The sequence below is a fragment of the Schistocerca americana genome, chromosome 2, assembly GCF_021461395.2.
Source record: "Schistocerca americana isolate TAMUIC-IGC-003095 chromosome 2, iqSchAmer2.1, whole genome shotgun sequence".
Classification (NCBI taxonomy): Eukaryota; Metazoa; Arthropoda; class Insecta; order Orthoptera; family Acrididae; genus Schistocerca; species Schistocerca americana.
The window spans coordinates 677,615,769-677,622,728 of record NC_060120.1 but is presented as its reverse complement, the minus strand read 5'-3'; the positions used below and the strand labels follow the sequence as shown (position 1 = coordinate 677,622,728).

The following is a 6,960-nucleotide window of genomic DNA, read 5'->3' as shown; positions in this document are numbered from 1 at the left end:
ATTTCATGAGGCTTATTCGTCCTCACCAAATATCATAGCTATCGTAAAGTCCCCACAAGCATGGCTGCAGCTAACATACTCCTCGTTCTCCAGCACAAACATCCCATCCATAGTCACAGTCTCCATAAGCTTGGCTGCAGCTAATATACTCCTCGGTCTCCAGCACAGACATCCCATCGATTGAACAATGTAAACAATTATGTCTGTCCTTCGAACCCAGCAACTAGAGACAGACTGAATCCTTTCCCCGCCAGTTTTCCTCTGGTGGTGGTGGTGGTGGTGTCGTGAACTAGATCAGTTGGACTCTAGATGTCATGGTGAACACACCAATTTCACTGACTGAATCCTTTTCCCACTAATTTACATTTGGGAGAGGAAAGGGGAGGGGGAGGCGTGGAGAGGGGAGGGGTGGATGGCAGGGGAGGACAGGTTAGTGGAGGTAGCCCAGTTGCTCTATTTTCCCACCAAAATTTCAACTTCCCGCCATGACATTGCCATATCTATGGCCACTATCTTGAATCAATTTGGCAACAATGCAATGTGGAGCCATGGCCCTCTTGTCCCACTATTGAACAGTACTCTCCTAAGCTCATTTTGCTTTTTCAGATGCATGGCACACCGACAATGTGAATGACATATGCTGGTGACTCCAGCATATTAGAAGGAAAAGAAAGGACATGCAAAATTACGAACCCACATCCCTAATTTCGGTTTGCTGGAGAACCCTTTAACATGTTCTCAGTTCGAATATAATTAACTTTTTTGAGATGAGAGGCTTATGCCCACAAACAAACATCGTTTCGGAAAGCATCGCTATTGCGAAACGCAGCTTGCCCTTTTCTCGTATGATAAACTGCGAAAAGTGGATGAAGGACAACAGGCATTTAGCATAGTTCTAGATTTCCGGAAAGCATTTGATACGGTGTCCAATAGCAAGCTGTTAACGAAGGTACTAGCATATGGAATAAATTCTCAGACATGTGAATAGTTCTAAGACATCTTAAGTTATGGAATCCAGTATGTTGTCTTCAATGGTGAGCGTTAATCAGAAAGAAGGGTATCGTCAGAAGTGCCCACGAAAGTGTGATATGACTGATATTATTCTCTATATATATAAATGATTTGGTGGAGAGGGTAGACAGCAGCCTGCAGTTGTTTGCTGATGATGCTGTGGTGTACACTAAGGTAGCCGAAGTTGAGCGACTATATGAGGATATAAGACAAACCATTTTTCTAGCAGATGTGATGAATGGCAGCTAGCTCTAAATGCAGGAAAATGTAAGTTAAGGGGGATGAGTAGGAAAAAAAACCATGCTGTTCGGATAGCGCATTACTAGTAGCCTGCTTGACACACACGGAGGCTAAATGTCTGAGCGTAACATTGCAAAGCAGTATGAAATGGAATGGGCATGTGAAGATAGTGGTAGGAAACAAAAACGGTCGACTTCGGTTTATTGGAAGAATTCTAGAAAAGTGTGGTTCATCTGTAAAGGAATCCGCATACAGGACGCTAGTGCAACCTATTCTGCCGGCCGCGGTGGTCTCGCGGTTCTAGGCGCGCAGTCAGGAACCGTTCGACTGCTACGGTCACAGGTTCGAATCCTGCCTCGGGCATGGATGTGTGTGATGTCCTTAGGTTAGTTAGGTTTAAGTAGTTCTAAGTTCTAGGGGACTGATGACCACAGCAGTTGAGTCCCATAGTGCTCAGAGCCATTTGCAACCTATTCTTGAGTACAGTTCGAGTGTTTGGGATCCGTACCTGGTCGGAGTAAAGGAAGACATCGAAGCAATTCACAGGTGGGCTGCTAGATTTGTTACTGATAGGTTCGAGCAACAGGCGTTATGGAGATTCTTAGGGAAGTTAAAGAGAATGCCTGAAGGGAAGGTGACGTCCTTTTCGACGAACACTATCGACAAAATTTAGAGAACCAGCATTTGAAGCTGACTGCAGAATGATTTTGTTGCCTCCAACATTCGTTGCGTGTAAGAATCACGAAGATAAGGTACGAGAAATTAGGACTCATACGGGGGCATGATAGTCGTTTTTCTCTCGTTCTGTTTGTGTGTAGTACAGGAAATGAAATGACAACTAGTGGTACAAGTATCCTCCTACACATGCCGTACGGTGGATTGCAGGGTAGCGATATAGATGCAGGTGTAGATCCTTGTTGGATACGGCAAGTGAATGCGGAAAGTGAGGCCCAAAGCACGGCGTTCGAAGATCTGGAGAGACTTATAGAACTTAGTGGGTAACTAGCTAAGAACTGGGCGGCTCAGGAATTTGTTTAAATAAAGGAAAATGGAGGGGATTAGCTCCCATGTTTAGTCAGTTCGTAATTGTAGTAGTTTTGTTCTATTGTGGGCATTCTGTTGTATGGTAAGCAGTTTCCACGTTAGTCCAAGGTATTTTAGTGTGGTAGTTAGCTGTATAGGACATGGTGAGGTAGAAATCGTGGAAACAGAAGACATGTGTGATGTGTCCTATTTCCTGTATTTTGGTGAAGTTAATCTGATGACGTCATTGGCTACACCAGGAGGTCAACTGACTGACATGGATTTAAAAGGATCGTTGGGATTTCTGGAGTGCAGGATAGAGGGCGAGGAAAGTGGTGTCATCAATCAGCATACTGAACGAGGTGGACGTCCGAGGAGATGGCTTGGGAATATCAGCGGAGTATGAGAGGTTAAGGAGAGGGGATAAAACTGAACCTTGGGGTACTCCTGCAGTGGGATGGAAAATACGGGATTTGGTGTCATTAACAATGAAATAGGAAAGGTTGCAATAAGGCAGACCCAGTTGACTGAAAGTGAGTAAGTCTGGAGATTGGGAAGGAGACTGGAATGCCATACGTGAATTTACAGGTGTTGAGTTGTTGGGCAGGAGAGTGGTAAGGTTCAGGAGTTGCTCGTCAGTGGGGAAGGAATGACAGAAGCCATGCTGGGTAATAGGAAGCATATGATATTGGGGCAGATGGCAGGGATGTATCAGGAAAGGGTGGATTTAAAGATCTTAGTAAACAATGGGGTGACACAGATGGGGTGGTATGAGGAGGTATCACTGTTGGGGGGGGGGGGGGAGGAGTTGTTCAGTTCGGAAAAAGTAGGATTTTGGAGGTTTTCCGCAGGTCGAGATAGTAGGCTGTGGAGAGGATAGTGGTGTACAGCATTGCAAGGGTGATGAGAAAGGAGAGAGGGCATATTTTGAGGTGTCAATAGGTAATATGGTCGTGACAATGAGATGTAAAGACCATAATATCTATCTATACCTCAAGGAATGCCCTCTGTGTGATGTGCTTATTTTATGTTCTGTGATGGGATTGGGGTGTTTAAGTCCCAGAAACTGGGACTCAGGAGAGATGGGGCTGCGTTATCTGTACGTTTGTGGACAGTATGGAACTGAGGATTGTCAAAGTCAGAGAAGATGTCAGACAAGTAGGATGCAAAGTGATTGGCTTTCCTCAGATCGTAAGATAAGGGATGGTTGTTTGAAGGAACTCGTAAAGAGAGATGGAATGGGTGCCAATAAGTCTGTGGAATGCTTTCCAATTTTTAGAAGAATTAACTAGGAGCTTAGTATTGAGAATGGTGCATGTTTGATGATATTCCCCTCCTTTTTTTGGCACTGAGTAAATTTCTAATGAGTCACTGTATTTTCTGGTGGTGTGTGAGTGTATCCCAGTCCCGAGTTCATAGGAAGGAGCAATGAAAATGACAGGATTCTTGGAGAAGGAGTATGTCATGTGATGAGAGAGTCGGGTGATGAGGATAAATGGCTTTAGCAGGGATTTTGGAGGAGACAGCATCTGACAAGGTCTTCTGCAGGAAGGTTGTGAAGAGGGTGGAAGGTGGGAAGGGGGGGAGAAGGGCTTCCCATATGAGTGTCCAAGAATTTCCAGTAAATATTCCATTTGACACAGGAGTAGTCTTGAACAACTTTTGGATGGAGATTGTAATGAGATGCATGGGGATGAGCAATTTTTATGATATGGTGAGCAGGACAGGTACATGATCAAAACCAATTGGATCCAAGACTTCTGCAGTGCGGCATCCAGAGAGGCTGAGAGATGCTAAGGCAACATATAAGATGGTGTTTCTTTCAGAACAGGTGTGCTGTGGAATGGGGACATCACCTTTTGGGAATTCTGTAAGCTGAGGCCACCACTGGAATTCTGCAGGGTATCTACTATGGATTTTGCGATTAAGAGCAATAATAGAGGCGGTAAAGGTAGGGCCGATATCAGTGTGGAAATCATAGGGGACGGGATTATTAGGTCAGATGTAGATGGTAACACAGGTAACAGTTATGGTTCTGGAGAGGAGGTCATAGGGAGAGGTACGTGTGGTTTCTTGTGGTTGGAGGAACCTTTTCTTGAGGATGAAGGTGTGTTTGATCAGGGCGTGCATAAAAAGGGACTTTTTGTTTGATAGAAAGCGGATGTTGGTGTATAGGATAGTGCTGTCGCGCAGTAATGAGAGGCTAGGAAGTTGGTCGCGTGGGTTAAGTGTGGAGAGGTTTATGTTAGGGTGTCAAGATGGATCTGATTTCAGGAGTATGTGGCTTTGGTGTTCAGGTGGAATACTGAAGGGGCAGCAAGGTAGATCTGCTGAACGGTATGTGGTAGTTGGAAGGGATGGTTATTTATAGGGCAATGATGGGGATACGGATGATGTCGTCAGCAGTGGTCGGTCTTTCTTTGGCATCAGCGTTACCATAATACAACTCTCGCAAGACGAGCTAAATCTCGAACACAACTTAATAAGTGAATACAAATTCTGGTTTGAACAAACGAGAATTCTTACTCATGTATCGAACTATTGGGCCTAGAAGGAAGCAGTTGAAACTAAACTGTGCGAAAACAAGCTTAAGAAAGACACCTGCAATGCACTTAGTTATGCACGGAAGCGTCCAATTGGTAAAAAAATATACAAAGAAAGACTTCTCTTGGCTCATCGCCCGATACGAGGGATGGTGCTGCAAGCGACAGTGGATGTAGCACAGATATAAACTATGGACATAGAGGCAGCCACCTCAGTACCCGACATTTCCGTGATGTCATCATGACGTAATCCAGACAATATGATGCCGTTCTCTGGGGATAAAAGTGAGAGCGTCGATAGTTTCGTGCGCAGCCAGACTACGATGGTGGAAACTGTCACCGAAAGTTTGGTACTTTATTCGAATATGACATGGCTGGTAAACCGAGACCATGTTAGCTTTTCACTACAGAACTAAACTCCTCCCGAACAGGCCATGATGGCCCAACGGTACCGACCGTCCGCCGTGTCATCCCCTCAGCCCATAGGCGTCACTGGATGCGGATACAGAGGGGCATGCGGTCAGCACACCGCTCTCCCGGCTGTATGTCAGTTTCAGAGACCGGAGCCGCTACTTCTCAATCAAGTAGCTCCTCAGTTTGCCTCACAAGGGCTGCGTGCACCCCGCTTGCCAACAGCGCTCGGTACACCGGACGGTCACCCATCCAAGTACTAGCCCAGCCCGACAGCGCATAACTTAGGTAATCTGACGGGATCCGGTGTTACCACTGCGGCAAGGCCGTTGGCATCTTTCCACTACACGTGTCTTTAATTCCTTGGATTACACTACCACCTACGTCCTCATGCCGTTGATTATTTGTTTCTTCTACCTTTTAGGCAAGAGGTCGCTCTAAAAGTCTGTCCGCTCCTGCGCCGTCTTTCACATGACATTTGACAGAACTAAATCATATATGTATTGTATAAGATTGTGGTTCGTCGATGGAAAAATGGTAAAAAAGAGAGAAAAGTCAGCATAAGCCAGGAATTCAAAGAGGAGAACATGAAAGACTGGACAAGGTGATGACTGAAACAGTGGGTCAAGGACGATGAACGAACCTGGTACCTTGCTGGACGCCCGGTGTTCAGTGTCCTGGTGGAAAGGAGAGCGCGTGAATTCACAATGGCAGGCAGGCAGGGGTGTAACACGAGCAGTGCGCCAGCGCGGTGGGTGACCCCGCGCCGCCCTGCTCGGAGCGGCAGCCACGCGCCCCTGATCAAAGCCCTGCGATGAGATCGCGCCCGGCCGCCGGCCCATCGACTCCGGCGCCAATCGCGCAGTCTCTGATCTGACGTTTCGCGTCGATTCCCTTTCCACCTGTCTGCTGGCGGCCTTTGAAGAGCAACAACAGCACAAATTGGAGCCCTAGGAAATATAATCCCCACGTCGCAATTTTGTTACATATAGTATCGCGATGAGCAGAGCGAAACCCCCTGTATTATACAGATTTTTTTGTATTCGTATTCTCCTGTACGCTGTGTTACTTCCAGTGTCGTAATCGCGCAGTAGTACTAACTCAATCTACCCGCCATATGCAGTCCTCTGTCTGAAGTTTCCACTTTCAGAGTATCGGAACAAAAACTCTAATTTTTGTTGCCTGCTCCAATGTTGTTCTTTCGATGCTTAAACTTTACATATACCTTTGTGTCAGCCGCGATAATATGAATGTCTAACGACAAATATTGTTCCAGCTAGTGCAGTACATCTGAAATTTGCATTTTTCTTGGAAGTCATACAGCTTTACAGTATAGTATATAGTATAGTATAGAGAAAGGAAAAAATAATAAAATAAACCTGTGAGTCAGGGTAGGATACGATACGTAGAATGCAGCAAAATTTTCTTGGATCGGAACTCCACAGCTATCACTGTGCAGATACAGCCCGAAAACGACAATAAATCGGTGACGAGTGTGAGGAAGTGTGTGTGTGTGTGTGTGTGTGTGTGTGTGTGTGTGTGTGTGTGTGTATGTGTGCATTTAAGTCAACTGGTTCCAGTTAACACAGCTATTCTAAAGCGAAAAGATATTAAATAAATTAGCTGAACAGTCACAGTTAAGCAGGCCTTAACTTTCTGCCCGTAAATGGTTATGTTAGAAGCGAATCCTCTGTGATGCCTACTGGGTAAAATTTAACTGTTAGATGAGCTA

At 45.5% G+C, this 6,960-nt stretch overlaps 1 pseudogene; it reads right to left on the bottom strand.

Moving 5' to 3' along the window:
• Positions 1 to 5,444: 5,444 nt before the first annotated feature.
• On the bottom strand, positions 5,445 to 5,562 carry LOC124597200 (annotated as a pseudogene).
• Between the last annotated feature and the right edge of the window lie 1,398 nt (positions 5,563 to 6,960).